This window comes from Lepus europaeus, chromosome 1, assembly GCF_033115175.1.
Source record: "Lepus europaeus isolate LE1 chromosome 1, mLepTim1.pri, whole genome shotgun sequence".
NCBI classification, from domain to species: domain Eukaryota; kingdom Metazoa; phylum Chordata; class Mammalia; order Lagomorpha; family Leporidae; genus Lepus; species Lepus europaeus.
This window is the reverse complement of record NC_084827.1, coordinates 138430009-138451020: the sequence shown is the minus strand read 5'-3', so window position 1 is coordinate 138451020 and position 21012 is coordinate 138430009.

The following is a 21012-nucleotide window of genomic DNA, read 5'->3' as shown; positions in this document are numbered from 1 at the left end:
CTGAAGGGAGGAGAGAACTTCCACTTTGATTATGACCCTATTGGAATAAGATCAAAGTCGGTGAACCCTAAAGGCTTCCATAGCCTTGGCAACTCATGACTGGATCCTAGGGAGATTACTTACGCCATGAACAGGAGTGTCAAATTGTTAAGTCAACAACAGGAGTCACTGTGTACTTACATCCCATGTGTCATCTGTCCTTAATGTGTTGTCCAATGTGAAGTGATGCTATAACTAGTGCTAAAACAGTATTTTTACACTTTGTGTTTCTGTATGGGTGCAAACTGATGAAATCTTTACTTAGTATATACTGAATCGATCTTCTGTATATAAATATAATTGAAAATGAAAAAAAAACTGGTGTTAAATTGGAAATTGCATAGAAAATTAATTATTTTTTAAAAAATATGTCATGTGGGATCTCTGTCTTTAATGTGCTGTACACTGTTATTTACTGCTATAACTAGTACTCCAATAGTATTTTTTCACTTTGTGTTGTTATGTGGGTACAAACTGTTGAAAGCTTTACTTAATATATACTAAACTGATCTTCTGTATATAAAGAGAATTGAAAATGAATCTTTATGTGAATGGAAGAGGAGAGGGAGTGGGAAAGCGGAGGGTTGCGGGTGGGAGGGAAGTTGTGGGGGTGGGAAACCATTGTAATCCATAAGCTGTAGTTTGGAAATTTATATTCATTAAATAAATGTTTAAAAAAAGAAAGAAAGAAAGAAAGAAAGAAATATAATTCTTTATAAAGGAGAAGAAACAATTATTTTTATTATTGATTAAAAAATTATTAACATGCTCCATGGCACCAAAAATGTTATTATATTGGATATTTGTGAGATTGTTTAGACAGAGACTGCTAATTAAGTTCTAGTTAGACATGAAATTTATGTTATACATTTAGAAAATTAAACTCGGCATGCAATTAGTTAAATGAAAGCAGAAGGTAGAGGACAGGTTAAACTAATGGTTAAGAATGCTGGGGCCAACATCGTGACGTAGAAAATTAATCCTTCCCTGCTGTTATGTTGGAATCCCATATGGGTACCATTTCAAGACCTGGCTGCTCCACTCCTGATCCAGCTCTCTGCTAATGCAAAAGGGAAAGCAGCAGAAGGTGGCCCAAGTGCTTGGACCCCTGCAACCATTTGGGAGACTCAGAAGAAGCTCCTGGCTCCTGGCTTAGGTTTGGCCCTGCCCTGGCCATTTCAGCCATTTGGGGAGTGAACCAGCAGAAGGAAGATCTTTCTCCTTCTCTCTCTTTGTCTCTTTTCCTCTCTCTCTGTAAATCTTTCAAATAAATAAAGCATAAACCTTAAAAAATAATATTATGCTACTATAGTTTCAATTTTCTCTATTTTAAAATGTATATGCATGAAATGAGCATTTTTCCATTCAATTATTGTTTGCAATTGTCTCTATTCACACTTAACTTGGATCTTTTTGATTTTTTACTTGTTAAGCTTCTTATTTGGTGAAACATTAAAGCCCTTCTAGTATAATGTAAATTTAAAAGATATCTCAAAAAAAATAAAAAGGAAGGAAGGAAGGAAGGAAGAAGGAAGGTGGGAGGAAAAGATGAGTTGAGAGGGTGGGAGGAAGGGAATAACATTATATTCTTAGAATTGTACTTATGAAATATATTGGCTCTGTTAAAAACCAATTAAAAGCAAAATATTAAAAAAAGAAGGTGGATGACAGTGATGAAGCTACCTTGGTCAATTCTCTCATTTGAGCACTAAGTTTTAAGTTGTGATTTAATTGGAATATTACTGCTATTTCTCTTATATTTTTAATCCCTGGTATTAGTGATATAATATTTGTAGAGAAGAAAGAGCTATTAAGTGTTACATGAATTAAGCAAACCTGATCCAGTGAAGGACAAGAGATGCAATTAACAAATTAACTACAAAATAAATCATGTTATGAAAGAAGTGTATCTATGTCTTTCAACAAAATGAAAATCATTTAACTTTTCTATAACTGCAAGAAAGTTGCTATTTCAGTTTGTAATCTTTGGCAAAGGACAACTTGGATTTGCTACCATGGCAAAAAATCTTCAGGGTTATTTTCTGTAACTGTACAACACACTGGTTTCTTTTCCATGCAAGGTGACATGGTTGTGATGGACGTGTAATTGAGTGTTTTACTGTCGGTTCACATACTGGGTTGGGTGATGTGTGCATGATATTGCCAGTGTGCTTGAGATCAGGTGTAATTCTTCTGTGCCCAGACTCATTGCTGTGAGAGTAGAACACCTGGGGCAGGGACAGTCAGGGCATCCGAGGCTTTTGAAAAAGATCTGTTGGGAATGAATTTATAACGAAAAATTAGTGCCCATGAAAGGCTGTGGTTTTTAGTTAGTATGTCTATGGAGAGCTACTGTTTTATATTCTTACAAGGCCACAATTTTTAAAAAACCTGTGTTACTGCTATTTGTGGCATTTCAGAGAAACTATTTTGAATATTAGAACTTAACAACAAAGATGATATTATTATAGTTGTATTTAGATGAAATATTAACCTGAATCGTTCTTTCAAAGCCTTTTTATGAAAAGATGAAGTTTGCACTATACTCAGATGAATACAATAAATTTATGTGCTACTTATTCTGCCTCTTGTGGACAGCCGTCTGTATTGTATGCATATATATACAGAAATTCTCCTGCTCAGTCTTTTAAAGAGGATGCATTTTATCGCCATCTATTTCATTCTGGTAAAGTAACAATGAATCAGACAACCCCCTTTTCCTTCTTCCATGTTATCTACCCACTTTTAACTATGAGAACTTACAATTTATTTTAGACATTTCTGATAAATATAAGAAAATGACAAGTCTCCTATTTAAAGTATGTGTCCCCTGTGATCCATGTTTTTGGAAGAAATGATATAAATAAGAAATCTAGTTATTGGATTATACTGCCATTAAAAGATGGGCTGTGCTTTATTAATCGTGAAATGTGTGTTGAAATCCCATAGCACTTCTATGGGTTAAGTATTTGCTTTAGATTGCTAGAAAATCTATACAGCTGCAGTTCATTCGGATCAGTGCTCTAATATTGCTCTTTTTTACTCTTCCTTGGCAATTTTCTTGTTTTTTGATATATGATACACATTTTGTCTAGGTTTGAAACTACTTATGCAGGTTTACTTCTCTTTCGCCTATCAAATGGTTGGATAAAAATGGCTATTATTCCATTTCCTGTGAAAATCACCTACCGTTTAGTTCATGTTCTCTATTCATCTCTGTTCCCTTCGTTGCTTGCAGTTGATAACCAAAAAAAGGCAAAAGAGCCTTCCTCTTCCCCTGAAGCTTATTTCTATCAATGTAGGTAAACCACAACAGTGCAGCAACCTGAATTCCTATTTCTTCTGCTCATCATTCACATTCTCCTAAGTTTTAATTTCTCCTCTGTGATTTAGTGCTTTTTCAGTACCTACAATTTTAGATTAAACAAAACCTCCATTCCTCTTGTGTTGTAGCCAGTTCTATAACCTGAAGTCAATGTAGCTGCTGAATGTATTGTATATCTCAATGATGATCATAACCCATTATTTTTACATTTTTGTTTTTATTATTCTATATCACAATTTTAGATTGAGCTTCTCTTTCTTTGAATTGCAATTGAACATGGTTTCTGTCTATTTGAAAGCAAAGATCATTTTTTATTTTCCTTTAAATTTCCTGCAGTGCTTAAATTACTAAATATGCAGCTTTCAAATCATTTTAGCACAAAGGATGTATTAGAAAAATGGTGTGAATGGTAAAGTATTTCCTGTACTGCCTGGGTTTCTCTTCACTGTAAAATCGCATTTAGATAATCACTATAGTTTTCGTAATGATGCATTTGGAGACAAATATCTTTCTGTATCATGACTCTACTCGGACCCTTCACCTATGTTACTGCTCCAGCATAAGTTGTGGGATTTTTTTTTCTCCCTCATCTCCAAGACACAGAAAAGAAACATCAGTATTTCTAGTCTAGCTTTTTTATTATTAATACAAATATGATATGAATTTGGTTTCAGGGTTAGACAGAGATTGGGGTCAAAGAAATGTTCAAGATCACTAGCAATCAGAGAAATGCAAATCAAAACCAAAATGAGGTTTCACCTCACCCCGGTGAGAATGGCTCACATTCAGAAATCTACCAACAACAGATGCTGGAGAGGATGTGGGGAAAAAGGGACACTAACCCACTGTTGGTGGGAATGCAAACTGGTTAAGCCACTATGGAAGTCAGTCTGGAGATTCCTCAGAAACCTGAATATAACCCTACCATACAACCCAGCCATCCCACTCCTTGGAGTTTACCCAAAGGAACTTAAATTGGCAAACAAAAAAGCTGTCTGCACCTTAATGTTTATTGCAGCTCAATTCACAATAGCTAAGACCTGGAACCAACCCAAATGCCCATCAACAATAGACTGGATAAAGAAATTATGGGACATGTACTCCATAGAATACTATACAGCAGTAAGAAACAATGAAACCCAGTCATTTGCAGCAAGATGGAAGAATCTGGAAAACATCATGCTGAGTGAATTAAGCCAGTCCCAAAGAGACAAATTTCATTTGTTTTCCCTGATCGGCGACAACTGAGCACCAAAGGGGAAACCTGTGGAAGTGAAATGGACACTATAAGAAACTATGACCTGATCAGCTCTTGTCCTGGCTCTAGATGTACAATGTAATACTTTATCCTTTTTAGTATTTGTTGTTGTTGTTGTTGTTCTAGTACCAGTGGTTGAACTCTGTAATTAACACACAATTATTCTTAGGTGTTTAAATTTTAACTGAAAAGTGATCCCTGTTAAATATAAGAGTGGGAATAAGAGAGGGAGGAGATGTACAATTTGGGACATGCACAATCTGACTTGCCGCAAATGATGGAGTTAGAAATGTACCAGGGGATTCCAATACAATCCCATCAAGGTGGCATGTACCAATGCCATCTCACTAGTCCAAGTGATTAATTTCAGTTCACATTCGATGGCTCTGATAGGTCTAAGAATCAAAGGGATCACACAAACAAGACAAGTGTCTGCTAATACTAACTGATAGAATCAAAAAGGGAGAGAAAGATCCAACATGGGAAGTGGGATACACAGCAGACTCATAGAATGGCAGGCATCCTAAACAACACTCTGGCCTCAGAATCAGCCCTTAAGGCATTCGGATCTGGCTGAAGAGCCCATGAGAGTATTGTACGCATGGAAAGCCAAGACACCATAGAAAAGAAAAAAAAAAGAAGACCTAAATGAAAGATCTCTGTGAGTGAGATCCCAGTGGAAAGAACGGGGCCATCAAAGAAGGAAGTACCTTTCTCTGAAGGGAGGAGAGAACTTCCACTTTGACTATGACCCTATCGGAATAAGATCAAAGTCAGCGAACTCTAAAGGCTTCCATAGCCCTGGCAACTCATGACTAGAGCCTAGGGAGATTACTGACGCCATGAACAGGAGTGTCAAATTGTTAAGTCAGCAACAGGAGTCACTGTGTACTTACATCCCATGTGTCATCTGTCCTTAATGTGTTGTCTAATGTGCAGTGATGCTATAACTAGTACTGAAACAGTATTTTTACACTTTGTGTTTCTGCGTGGGTACAAACTGATGTGATCTTTACTAATTATATACTGAATCGATCTTCTGTATATAAAGAGAATTGGAAATGAAAAAAAAAAAACCTGGAGTTAAATTGGAAATGGCATAGAAAATTAATTAATTTTTTAAAAAAAATATTATGTAGGATCTCTGTCTTTAATGTGCTGTACACTGTTATTTACTGCGATAACTAGTACTCCAACAGTATTTTTTTTTCACTATGTGTTGCTATATGGGGGCAAACTGTTGAAATCGTTACCTAATATATACTAAACTGATCTTCTGTATATAAAGAGAATTGAAAAAGAATCATGATGTGATTGGAAGGGGAGAGGGAGCAGGAAAGGGGAGGGTTGTGGGTGGGAGGGAAGTTTTGGGAGGGGGAAGCCATTGTAACCCATAAGCAGTACTTTGGAAATTTATATTCATTAAATAAAAGTTTAATTTAAAAAAAAAGAAGTAGGAAAAAAAGTATAAGATGCTGACACCAAACAGACTTATTCTCAAATTCATATCTTTGTGAAAAAACTTTTATACTCCTTTGTTACGGTTGAGTTTAATGAATAGATTTGGCCTTTTTTTTTTTTTTTTTTTTTGGACAGGCAGAGTGGACAGTGTGAGAGAGACAGAGAGAAAGGTCTTCCTTTTGCTGTTGGTTCACCCTCCATAACGCGCTGCGGCCTGCGCACCGCACTGATCCGATGGCAGGAGCCAGGTGCTTCCTCCTGGTCTCCCATGGGGTGCAGGGCTCAAGCACTTGGGCCATCCTCCACTGCACTCCCTGACCACAGCAGAGAGCTGGCCTGGAAGAGGGGCAACCGGGACAGGATCGGTGCCCCGACCGGGACTAGAACCTGGTGTGCCGGCGCCGCAAGGCGGGATTTGGCCCATTTTTCAACCTGCTGGTCAGAAAGGAATTGGTTTCAACATTTTTAGGAGATCCTATGCACATTTCACCTGTGCATGTTGTTTTATTTCATCAAGGGACAAGCTCAGGAAAAGATATTATTTACTAAACTTTCTGTGAATATTTTCTGTGAATGAAATACTCTCACCAAGGTTCACAGTCTTGACTGAACCTCTTAAGTTTATCTCAGTTACGCTAAGGCAGAAATAAAACAATTAGGTTTACTTTGCACTATTAAATGGAATAAAATATGTGAAAGTGTATTAAATCAAATAGCCTTTCTTCTTTCCCTCCTTATTGGCTCTTTCATTTAATTTATTTTTCTTGCCTTTGTTCTTTGTACTTTTTCCTATGTGGGCTGGCCTGCCTGCCTGCTCGCCCTCTTCTTTAACTTTGCTTTGGAAATCATGCTATAGATGCCTGGAGATTCTCACTTTTTTATATTTTTCCAGATGTAGAAAATGAAGTCATGACCACATTTACTATTAACTAGTCAACAAACCCTTAATTCAATTGTTTTAATGGAGGGAATAATTTTAAAATGAAGCTCAAATATAAACCTGCAGGTAAGTCACAGTCATATTTTGTTTTTATTTTCTAAGCATGTTATGGTGAAAGAAGTACACTTAAGTGTGTAGTAAAATCGGTTATAGCATTAATAGCTATCTTAAATTGCAAATAACAAATCTAGTCAATAACTTCTGATTATTATGATTACAGTGAATTAAATATACAAGAACTGTAATTATATCATGGGTGTAATGAAAGCTTTTATATTACCACAACATTTCAACATTTTCATTAGGATTTATTTAGTAATCCTCTCACTGTGATATGCAGTCACCTATGAAATGCACTGATTATTCTCTAATGTAAACTAATTAGAATGAGTTAAAATAATTTTAAAATAAATTATTCACAATAATAGAAACTAACATTATTAAATTAAAATTTTGATCTATTTTTGTACTGATGTATGGTGTGTACTTGTTATCGGAAGAAGGTATTTGAAGACAGAGCCTAAAGAAAGGAACAGAAAAATGAAACCACAGGCATTAAATGAAGAATACTGAGTTAAGCTAAAGGACATGTCTCTCATTGACAATTGAGCAAGATGAATGGTTTGGTCTTTCTCTCTTCCAAATGTTGCAGTCTGAATATTAGTTGCACTGTACAAATAAAGAGAAATAGTTAACTTGATTTGAAATATTTGAAATAAAGATCAGTTTTCATTGTCATTATCCAGGACACCCCCATATGCATGGCCTTCATAAGAGAAACAGAATTTTAATAAGAGAAATGGAGAATGTCTCCCCATCTTATTTATTTGATAACTAATGAAAGTGAGTCACTGAGGATTGTATGACTTGTCCAAACTTGTTAATACCATCTTTCTCAGTTCGGTTAGAGACTTGGACACAAGTTGACGGAGTTCTCTTGAAGTCTTTTACTATTCCACCTTTTATAATGCATAATTTAAATATTGCTAACCTAATTTATGGTGATTGGTATCCCTGATTTTGTTAGTCTTTACATGATCCTTATTATCACTATATTAATCACTCCCTTCTTTATTTTGCTTCTAATATAAACCATTAATTTTAGCAGAAATAAAAGCAAAACTGATAGTTCAACAACCTTGAATTTGTATCTAACTTGATCTGACCACTATCTCATGCTTTCAAAGGACAACTGAAAAAGGTCATGAGCTTTTTGACTTATTTTGTTGAAATACATTTAGCTTTCTCTAGACTAATATTTGCATTTGTTTCTAACCTTCATTTTATGATAATTTCTGGAATTTACTCCTTCCATACTTCCAGACCTTTTTCCCCACCAGCTATGTTTAGCACAATTAGACATTATTGAGCCTTACCACTATATTATATGAACACTTCATCTGATCTGTATCTACTTCCCCTAAGCAATTTCTCAAATGTTTTACAGGACCCTTGGACTCCACCAGGTGTGGTAGAATGAGAAGGCCATGCCAAGGTGGCCTCTGGCAAGCGAGTGTCAGTTACTCAGGAATGGCTTTGAAACCCACCTGGCAATGGAGTCTGCCTGGCAACAGGCTGTGATTGGTTGGGGCATAGACCGCCCCTTGACCAGATTGGCTGGTCTTGGCTATATAAGATGTTGTACCAATTGAAATAAATGAGTCTTCGGGCTGCTCCCCTCAAGCCTGCTTTCACACAACTCCCGGGGTCTGTGTGCTGACTCTGCGCCTCTTGCCCCCACCACGCTCTTCCTCTCAGAAACGAATCCACTGCAACATTGTTGAGAAATCAATTGCAACAACCAGGCACTGGCTAATTTAATAGAGACCCAGAAGTGTTTACTTAATCCCTTTTATGAACAAGGTAAATACTAACTACACATCACATTGATAATTTTTCCACAGACAATAGCCCCACCTTTGCATTAAAGGATGTTAATTTTGGGGTTTAGGGAGAGGTACCTAGTTTCAACAGATATCACACACAAAAATAAGTTGTGAGACAGACAAGACTTCAATTTTCTAAAGGACTACCTGATAAAACGGTCAGTGACTCATAAAATTAGCAATGCACCCAAAACTTACCCTCATTTGCCTTGGCATGATAAATGGATAGAAGCAATAGCTGTGACATTAATGAGCAGATTAACTGAGGTGAGCCGCAGTCCTGTATGTTTTATCCAAGGGTGAACTAGAGGATAGTGCTATTTTTTCAAGCATAGACAAAATGAATGTCAAACATATTTCTTAGAAAACTTGAAGCGTTCCTACATTTGGGGACACCATGGACTTGTACCTGATTCACACCTGAGGATAGATATGTAAAATAGGCAGAGGGCTGAGGATAGGAAGTAACTGTATTTGCACTAAGGACCAGGCAAGGACCTGAAGAGTAAAGAGTCAGCACATCCCAGAGAGCATGAGATGATGGAAGGCTCCAGTGGAAGAGGAGCCATCATTTCCTTAGGCATGTACCATTCACCAGCCATGAAGATCCATTTCTTTCCATGAGATGAAAAGAAGAGATGAATAGAAGATGGGTGCTGAATGACAAAGAAACAAGAGTTTCTTGCCCTAGCAAGATCATTGCTAGAGTGTAAGGAGTTTCTTTCTATTGAATGGAAATTGATTAGTATCTTGGACTGAATGCCTTTATATGCTGATTTATATTTTTACTATCTGTCTTTAAAGTGACCATAGAACTATCTATTGTTTAAGAGAATACAGATGAAAACATGGAGCTTGAAGAACTTCCATCCATTGTTAGAGGAAAACGTTCTACACTGAATTAATTAGAAATGGATTGGACTGGTGAAAATAAAATTAGGCTTTAAGGAAATTCTTCATCTTATATTTATTTATTGTTACATATATATATACATATTTATTAGTGTTCCTCAAGATAATTTTTTGAAAAAATGTATGACATGATATGAATGTTTCAAATAAATCCACATATCTGTACTTAGCCTGCAAGATATAAAATGTTCAGATTAATGAGGGTCATATTTCTAGAATAGTACAAACTCAACTTAAATTAGTTCTGTGTTCCCCCTGGTCACCACTCAATAATGGTTGCATTGTCCTTGCCTTTCTCAAGCATTATCATTTTAAAATGTAATTTCTGCTGTGGCCACCTAATGAAGATAGTTTGATTTTGCATTCCTGTAACATGATTTAGGACTCCTTTGTTTTTATGATTTAATAGTTCTTTCCTCCAATTTGAATATATTTATGCATCATTATTTTAAAGTAAATCCACATTGTAATATTCAATATTAAAATTAATCTTTGATAATAGGTGATTCGTTAATCTCTTAGAGAATATTTGGGAGGCAGTTGCAAGTTCTTCAAACTAGTTCCCAAAGGAAACACCACCCAGTTACACCATATCAGTTATATTTACCGTGTAATATGTATTCCAACTATTTAAACATGAACACAATCAGATGAATAAATAAGAGAGAGGGAGATACATCTTTATTTTCATACTTAGGACAAAAAAATCTTTAAAAGAGACAGAGAGATACATCTTTTCCAGCACTTCCCAACTCACGAAATACCAACACCAGCCAAACCATCTTTTTGTACGACACTCATATAAAATTAGCCAACTTATTTTTCATCATAGAGCTGTGAATACACATTATTTGTTATTCTTCAATTGTTTGAATAAGAAATTTATGAAACATCAATAAAATATATTTCATTGAACTTGTGTTGTATGTGACTACCATTAATAAAAAAGCAAAATAGTTTAGAATATATTGTAAACATTTCTCTATGTAAGTTCATTTCAAGTGAAAATGAGAACAGAGAGTTTCTTTAATAAGGTAATATAATAGGGACCGGCACCATGGCTCACTTAGTAATCTTCCACCTGCGGCGCTGGCATCCCATATGGGCACCGGGTTCTAGTCCCAGTTGCTCCTCTTCTAGTCCAGCTCTCTGCTGTGGCCTGGGTAGGAAGTGGAGGATGGCCCATGTGCTTGGACCCCTGCACCCATGTGAGAGACCAGGGGAAGTATTTGGCTCCTTGCTTCAGATCGGCATAGCTTCGGCTGTAGCGGCTATTTGGGGGGTGAACCAATGGAAAGAAGATCTTTCTCTCTGTCTCTCTCTCTCACTGTCTAACTCCATCTATCAAATAAAAAAAAGTTTCTAAAAAAATAAGGTAATATAATATTTAAAGCGCTTTATAATATTTAAATTGCTATTTCTTTAACTTATAGTGATGTTTATAATGGTGTAACAAAGTACTTAATGCATTTATTGAAATTTGTATTTTCCTAAATTAGTTTTTATCAAACTAATAAAAACCTCAGATATTTAAGTGAGATAGCAAGTTAGTATATAAAATAAAACTTCAGAAAATGAGAGATTTAGTCAAGGGCTCTTTTTTTAAAATTCTTCATTTTTATTTCCCTCTTTTGTTCTCTACATCTGACTCATACACTGGGCCTTGGTCAACAAGCTTAGAGGGATTTCATAGATGAAAAAGAGATCTACGCATTAACTTTAATTTTATCTCCAGTGCTCAACAATCCCCAGAACAAATATTAACTTGCCTAGAGATGCCAACTATATGAAAAGAAAACCCTTCTAAATTATATACTCAATGGTTTTTAATAAGACTGTGTGAAAAACTAGAAACACATCACATTAGAGAATGACAGATGTATTTAGACTAGCTTGTTTGGGAGAATTTCTCATTTTAAAGTTGTTGTAGTAGTTGTCCAGATTTTAGTTTCTGCTTTTGAATCTCTTGCAAATTTTAACTTTGATCCAAGCATAATGTGAAAGGTACAGCAGGGTTTTATGCAAGTACTTCTACAAATTCAATTTGCTGATATCAAACAACAAAGCAATATGAAACAACAATTTTGGCCTTCTATCTCCATGGAATGTAAATATTTAGTGCAAACGGAAAGAAAAACAGAAGAGGTGCTTAATGTACATATTCTGGACAATTTCTGATTAAATTGAGACTTTATTAAAATTGAAATAAGCACTAAAACAGTAACTTTTGAACTTTTTGAAATTTTACAATATTATTGTTTGATATATTATGCCACTGACTTGGGAAAAAACTATATTGAATACAATGAGGTAAGGAAGAAAAAACAAAGCGTATTTATTTAGTAGTAATTTTTCATGGGTGATGGAATATTTTGTATTTATTTTAAATTTTCAAATGTGGTAGGATACTTTCACAAGTAAAGTCTCTTATTCACCACTTCAGAATGTTCAAGTAGCACTAGGGCAAGATAACCCATCTTGCAGATAAGAGGATGAGGATATGGAACTATTGCAGAATCTTCTTCGCATGGACGTGAGTAATTGGGCTTGTACCCAAGAGTTCTAACCCGGTCGCATACTTCTTGCTGTAAGTAGAGCACAGGATGCAATATGGACACAAAGGAACTTATTGACAAGTAGTGGAAGCATCTGGAAGCATCAGTGCAATGTGAAGTTTCACTCTAGGTGTTTTGACTTTCCATCAGTATATTCAGCACAACTGTGGCTTCATTTGTGTCATCGCTAGTAGTTTATCAAGAGTATATGTAGCTTGCTGGAATATTGGTTATGATTCTTGTTGTTCATTCAGCATTTCCCCCACCCCAAAAGTGTCTGTTTTCAAGTTGTGGTTTACTAAGGTTAATTGAAAGGTTTGTATAAAGTCAGAAGAAAAGGTATTTTGCTTATTTTTTTGCTAATAAGAATGATCATTCTGATGAGTCCAAGAAATGTGAATCCCTCAAGATGAAATAAAAGTGACACGTTTCTAAACAGTTTGAGTAAACAGCAATTTTAGGTACACTAACTTGGAATTAATTTTTTTAAAATTTATTTGACAAGTAGAGTCATAGACAGTGTGAGAGAGAGAGAGACAGAGAGAAGGGACTTCCTTCCATTGGTTCACCCCCCAAATGGCTGCTATGGCTGGAGCTATGCCAATCAGGAGCCAGGTACTTCTTCCTAGTCTCCCATGTGGGTGCAGGGGCCCAAGCACTTGGGCCATCCTCCACTGCTGTCCCGGGCCACAGCAGAGAGCTGGACTGGAAGAGGAGCAACCAGGACTAGAACCCGGTACCCATATGGGATGCCGTTGCCTCAGGAGGAGAATTAACCAAGTGAACCACGGTGCCGGCCCGCATAATTCTATAATAAGATCTAACATTTACTGAATGTTTAGCCTGTGTCAAGGACTGTTTAAATATTATTGTTTATTACCTTAATTCTTAGGGCAGGCCTGTGAAAGAGAAAATATCAGATTATGTTCTCATTTAACAAATGAGTAAACTGAGGCACAGCATGTCTGTATCCGTCTTAGTATCACATAGCAATGAAGTGACTCCCCAGTTAATCTGATTTCAGAGGTTGATATTATTTTATGTTGCAATATGTTTCATTTCTGTTAAGCCTCATATTGTCTTAACACTTTAAGAAAAATGTAAGCTTGGTGCCAAGGAGCAATTAAAACAAATCAATCTGTTGATAAAAGTATCAAAGCCGTAGAGAAATCTAGATACCTAGATCCAACATTATACATACTTATTCAACATCATATTTGACTTTATAGATTTGATTTTACTGCAGGAGTTGGTGTTGAGTACAATAACAACGCCAAGCAGTATGCTGCTTTCATAACTCTGTGTGGAAAGACTGTAGCAAAATTTAGAATTATTGCAACTTCCACACTACTTGACTCCTACAAATGTAAGCCCAGTTTTTCACAAGCAATTTCTAAGAGTCAATTACTAGACTTACACTTTTTACATTGATCATTGATTGTGGGAGATACATTGAAACTAGACATTCATATCTACAGTGTCTTGCCACTAACAATTCAGTCTACTTCACACAATTCTGAATATTGGATGGACCCTTAATCTGTAGTCAAATTGTCTATATTTCAGAGATTTGTCAGCAAAGAGCTGTGTTATTTTGAGTCCCTAATTAATCAGCTAAATGCAAAATTCGTATTTTTATTTTTGGTCTGTAAAATAGATTTTAAAATAGATTTTGTCTCAAATAAACACACTAAGAAAAATGCATAAACATAAAGGAAACATTTGGAGCAAGATATGAAGACATAGAAATGTCTGGCACTTTCATACTCAGTAATTTAAAAATGTACATTTAACTATTTACATTTAAGCCCATTATTAGCTCATTCTTGCTAGAGAATGTGTATTTAATTCTTGTTCCTAACTCTTTCATGCTTGTAACTATGACTGGATAAAATGAATGAATTATGCGTTCAGTTATCTTCTTTCAGTTTGTTTAGATTCTCTTATTTTATTTTGAGCCATGTTCAGTTCAGAGAGATCATTTAAAATACAAGCAAAAATCCCTTCATATTGTTTTCTTATATATATTTATCTTGCAATAATTTAAAAAATATTCTTGTTTTATCCAATTTTCATAAAGACCCTAATATATATTATGTATAATATATATATTTCATATATATATATGCATATATATGAAAGCCTTTAATATCACAGTTTTGATTAACTCCTTTTTATGACTTAGGTCAGTGGAACAAGCAATATTGTACTCAGGGCATGACAACTAGCAGAAACATATAGTCTACTCTAAATCCAAAGTCTTACTCCCCATTCCCCTATTTTTATATTTTAAAAATGTTGAAGAGTAACTATAAGAGTATTATTGCAAACACTTCAAGATTATTATAATTCACACTGCTGCAAAACTAATATTACTTCTCCTGAAAATTTCAGTTATATATGAAATATTCAATGCTGAAAAATGTGCTGTAAAAGTATCAAAATCCCTTCTAGCCATTTTGTAGGACAAAGGGAAAGTAGAAAAAATGGTTGAAAGGAAAGAAAAGAGGAAGAAATACAAGAGGAAATGAGAGAGGAAGAACATGAAATGATAGTAAGAATGCTAATGAATTATCAAGTTATAAATTGTCACCTACAGGGCCCTTCCATCCTGTTCAATGGTGACTGGAATTGGCATGAAATATTTTCTTACTGGCCTTAATTTCTTTGCTAGTTAATAAGAGTATCCATAAGTTAGGTTTTCATGTGAATTAAAGAAAGCAGAAATCATTATTTTTTTTTCCATTTAAAATACTTTAAAATTGCAAAGTAGCTTGAAAATAATATTTAAAACTTTACCAATTTTTTTAAATAGACTGTCTTCACAGTGCTTTTTTAATACCATCTTCTCATTTATATTAGATAGAATGTTCTTTGGCAAACAAAATTCTTTAAGATATTTTGTGAACAGATTATATTTCTAACATCTTAAAAATTGAATTAATTCATTTGATTCAGAAACAAATTTGTCATGTTGACTTAATTTTGTGTAAAGAGTGTTACTGAGTACATGTTGAGAAAGGTGGGTAGAATCTCCAACTTGAGCATATTGTATTCTCTAACAAGATACTATTCTTCCTTTAGGTATTCTCCATATGACAGTTTCAGCATGGTTTTAACAAATCGTCCTTGGTTGTAAAGGCCTAAAAGGACCCTGGAGTGTGAGTAGCTGGTTCATTCTGCGATAAATTGTCCTAACCAAGAAGTAGAACTTTTTTGCTATTCCTTCTAAACAGAGAAAGATTAATTAATAAGATTTAGTATCATGTTCTCTATTTAAATCTTCAAGTCACGGAGGGAACTGAAATAAACCAAACTCACTTTGATCTATATCTTAAAGGTGTAGATCAGCAAGAGCTTTTTAACTACCACTAGGGGGCAATTTTATATTATACATGTTATATTCTCCACTCCTAATAGAGAAGCTTCTTAGATGTCAGGCAGGTATTACTGACAGACAGTGAATTTTTAAAGTGTCAAATCTGACATCTGATATCAGTGTCAATTTTACATATATTCAACATTTGATAAGTTTTTAGAGTCAATAGAGAGGAAAGGTATAATCTATTGGAACTTTCTGAGAGGAGATTTTCTAAAGAGGAAAAGAATCTTGGCCTGGAGAGAAGAGGACTTAATAAAAAACAAGGTCTTCTGATGGTGGGTCTGTTTGAATTACTTTGAGTTATGCTTAAATTTTAGAAACCCATAATATACAGTCAGAAAAAGGCTTAGGGGGTATTTTTATGTAATATTTTTTCTTATATAAGTGATAACACTAGTTGATCTAGTTGTTTAGTCCTAGCATATTTCTTTATGAAAATGTTTTTTTGAACAATAATAATAGCTCAATAGGCTCCATGCAATTTTTACAGAAGAAAAGAAAAGAAGTTTCACAATTTTAAGCACTGTTTTATTATGAATCAAGGTACTTTCAAAAACCCATGCAGTGTATTCAACCTGCATATGTATTTGCTTGGCTTTTAGTAACAGCAGGCCTGTGGCGTTTTTCTTACACTGGAACACCAGCTTCTCAAGGCCATTGTTTATCTTTGCTAAGCCTTAAAATGTGCCTCCCTTCCTAAGATCATAGAAATTCACAACTATTATCAAAATCTCATGACCAATTGCCTAGTCCTTCATTTCATGGTGACACAGCTTCAGTTGTACGGTATCAGGAGGCTTTCCTTCTAGAAGGGAAGTAAAAATGCGAGCTAGAGCATGCAAACATGAATCAACATCCATATACAAGACATTTACACATAAGTCAAAAAGAAGAAAATTGCCTACTTATCAATTCTATATGCTTTCACTTGTAGCACGATAAAAGAGTTGTGGTCAATTTTCTTCAGTTTGCTTTCTCTTAATTAAAACATAATTAGGGAACTAGTACAAACTGGCAGATTTTAATCTTTAATTACCTAACTGTATGAATTGTTAAAATGATTTTAACCTCAAGTAACTATTGACATAGTATCAATTGCAAAATTCATAATGACAAATTAATTATTTGTATGTTTTGATAGACTAATAGGTTAATAGACTGCTTATTATGGGGAATATTTGTGGGAACCATCATTACATTTTGGTTTATTTTAATACTTTTTGGAGAAAATTTAAATGAATTATCCTTGTATAATAGACATATTTTTTAAAAATTGTATTTATTAACTTGTTTGACAGGAAAATAGAAAAAGAAGTGGGGGGAGAGAGAGGCGTGGGGACAGAGAGAAAGAGAGAGATCTTCCGTTTTCTAGTTAACACCCCAGTGCTTGCAACAGTTGTGTCTGGACCTGGCAGAAGTCATAAGCCAGGAACTCAATTCAGATCTCCTGTATGGGTGATAGGGACTCAACTACTGGTGCCATCACTTGCCTCCCAACATGTGCATTAGCAGGAAGCTGGAGTCAGAATTCAGTGACTGAACCCAGAAACTCAGATGGGGGCTACAGATACCCTAACCTGTGATCTAACAAGTAGGTAAAACACTTGCCCTTAGAAATTTATTTAAAACACGAAGAATATTACTTGTAGGAAAACCAGTCTGCAAAAACTTCGGTTGTGGCATGTATATCAATTTATCATGAACTTAAAGATGGATCCCTGTGACTGGGTGTCTACCTAAGAATGGGGAAAATCCTTAGATTTGTGGGTTGATAAATAACATGGGACTGAATAGAAATAAGAATGAATAAATAAATAAATAAAGTGGGTGCTGTAGCGTAGCTGGTAAATCACTACTTGGGACTTGTACGTTAAATTTCAGATTGCTTGACAGAGGTCCCTGCTACTCCACTTCTGATCTGACTTCTTGCTAATGTACATCCTGGGAGATAGTAGGTGATGGCTCAGATAACATATAAGAAACCTGGCTGAAGTTCCTGGCTCCTGACTGGCCTCCTTATCCTTGGCTATTGAGGGTGTTCTATGAGTGAAACAGTGGATGGAAGATCTCTCCCTCTCTCTTTCTCTATCTCTCTGTGCATGGATGTGTATCTTTTGTTAGTCTGCCTTTCAAATAAATAAAAATATACACAAATAAATAAACATTCTAATTTTGTACTGGCATAAGTCAGAAGTTTATCATCTCATTTAAGATCTTTAGAAGAACAATTTTATTCAGAAAGGTAAATAGGTTAGCAGTAACAATTTTCTAAGAAAATGGATATTCGCAAAAGGCTGCCAAGTATTGACTTACTGAATTTGTAAAGGACGCAATCAACATTTGAAGAACTGGGAAATGAAAGAATTTGTTTTTTCTGGTATTGTTGTTAGTGACTTCTTAAAGTTCATTCAGGGGAAATACTGATGCTTTGTTTGGATGCTCATTGGATGTTTGTAGATGTAAAAGTTTTTTAATAGTTAAAAAATTAAGCAAAAAATGGCCGTTAAACATATCCATAAATCAGAGTGGAAAGCGAATTATGGCTTAGAAAAATTGATTTACACTTCACTTCCAGCTTGAAGTTTTACAAATGCTAACTGCAATAACACAACATGTAAAGAAAAACTACTACAGACTGAAAAAATATATGGAATAAATGACTTTAACCTAATTCCACGGTCCTGTAGAAGAGATAGTTGCATTTTCAATATCCATGCAGGTAATCATAATTTGGTAGTTGCTTTCACAGACATTTGGAATTTAAATGAAAATAATCTACACATCAATTTTAGAATGGATTTTACCTTATCAGATTAGCAAAGACAATTCATAACTTTCTGAGATTGAGTCTCATGCATTGATTTTAATAGTTTATTGCTGGATCTCTGGCATGCATAGAATTATGGTCCCTGTTGCATCCATAGCCTTTGTTGTTCATAAACATATTGACAGACACAATCTTATAGATAAAAATTTAATACTTTAAAGAGTTTTCTGCCAATAATGTTACTCTGGGAAAACTTTTAATGGATTAATGGATTTTTTAAGTCTAGACATTGTTTCAAATTTATCAAGTAAAATAAAACAATGATTTTTTTCTTGACTTTCATAGTACACACAGTTTTAAAAATAAACAAGAAGGTTATTTGAAGAAGATATGGGCTGGCTTCTGGTATAGCCTTGAATCTCAGCATAGATAATAGACTTAAGTACACATTAAGTAGTGTTTGATAAGAATTGAAAGGCATACTTAATAATAATAAATATTATTTATTTAATATTTATTTAATTAATAAAATAATTGTCAGGATATGAATCTAGAAAATATAATAAATATAATAAATATATATTTTATGTTATATATAAATAATTGAAGAAGATAGAAAATTCAAGAATAAGATCAAATGTATAATTTGGCATATGTTTGGACATAGTCAGACAAAGGACTCCTACAAAGGGTTTTAGTTCTTCAACAAGAGTATAAGTTTTAAACTACAGTAAGACAGCAAACCTCAAATTAAAAGAGTATAATACTGTCACAGAAATTTATGTTGGCTATAGCATTGGGCTAGGTACCCCTCCATGAGCAATTTTACATAGATTGTAGAGCAGGGAATAAGCAACAATCAAGGAAGTATTTCTGTAGGAGATGTATTTTAACATTAATCTTAGAGATTAAATTCAAATTATTGAAAAGGGAGAAAGCAAATATCTCAAAAAATAGATTTAAAAACAAAACATCATGGTAGCCAATGGCAAAAAGTCCATGGTCATTCAATGGAATGATTTTTGTGAATTTCCTCCTCCTTGGTGCCAGTAGGGACATCACGCATCTTCAGGTCTCTATAAAACACTTAATACGAATTTCAGGTAATGATTTTTTCGTGTGTGTCTTCTTTGCTAGATTGTGTTTCTTGATGGTTAAGGACAACAAGGATAAAGAGTTATATTCTCAACACTTATGTTGTCTGGCATATATTTATTGTTGAAAAAATATGTATTCAAAAATATATCACATAGAAAGCTATACTGTCAATAATGAGAATAACAACCTGTCCCATTAATTAATGCTCGGTTTTCTAGTGAATTCTTAACTGTGTCTCTTCTCACTTTCTTTTTTTTTTTTAAGACTTACTCATTTATTTGAAAGTCAAGAGTTACACACAGAGAGAATGAAGGTAGAGAGAGAGAGGTCTTCCATCAGCAGGTTCATTCCCCAATTGGTCACAACGGCAGGAGCTGTGCCGATTTGAAGCCAGGAGCCAGGAACTTCTTCCAGGTCTCCCATGTGGGTGCAGAGGCCCAAGGACTTAGGACATCTTCTAGTGCTTTCCTAGGCCACAGCAGAGAGCTGGATCAGAAGTAGAGCAGCCAGGACTAGAACTGGCACCCATATGGGATGCCGACACTGTAGGCAGCAGCTTTACTTGCTATGCCACAGCACCGGCCCCATTCACTTTCAAAAATGTTGTGGTTTAGATAATTTTATATTGTCACTATATCTGTGAAAAAATTATGATTCATAGGAATGCATATGAAACAGGAGCAAATTTGACTGATGGATTCTAAGTAAAATTTTCAAAGGGGAAAAATTGAACAAAAGTGCTCACTATTAAATTTTTTTTCCCAAGGATTTTAATTATTTATTTGAGAGTTAGAGTTACAGACAGTCAGAGGGAGAGACAGAGAGAAAGGTCTTCCTTCCGTTGGTTCACTCCCTAAATGGCGGCAACAGCTGGAGCTACGCTGATCCGAAGCCAGGACTCAGGTGATTCTTCCCAATCTCCCACACAGGCGCAGGGGCCCAAGGACTTGGGCCATCTTCTACTGCTTTCCCAGGCCATAGCAGAGAGCTGGATTGGAAGAGGAGCAGCTGGGACTAGAACCAGCACCCATATGGAATGTTGACGCAGCAGGCAGAGGATTAACGTGCTGTGCCACCACACTGGCCCCAAAAGTGCACACTGTTAAATTTATTATGAAAAGCTTAGATTTTACAAGAGCAAGTCCATCTGATAAGATATGCCATTTTATATCAAATTATAAAAAGTCAAATTGTGAACAAAGGAGATTAGCACAAAAATCCCATCAAGTTATCATCAAGAGTGTTTTATTTGAAACTGTCTTGTACAACAATTGAATAACATCATCTTCAAATTAGATAATTTTTAAAGCATAAAAGCAAGCTGATTATATTGATTAGTAGACTTAACTTGTTTATATACCATAAACTAATAAAATTACTAAAAGATAA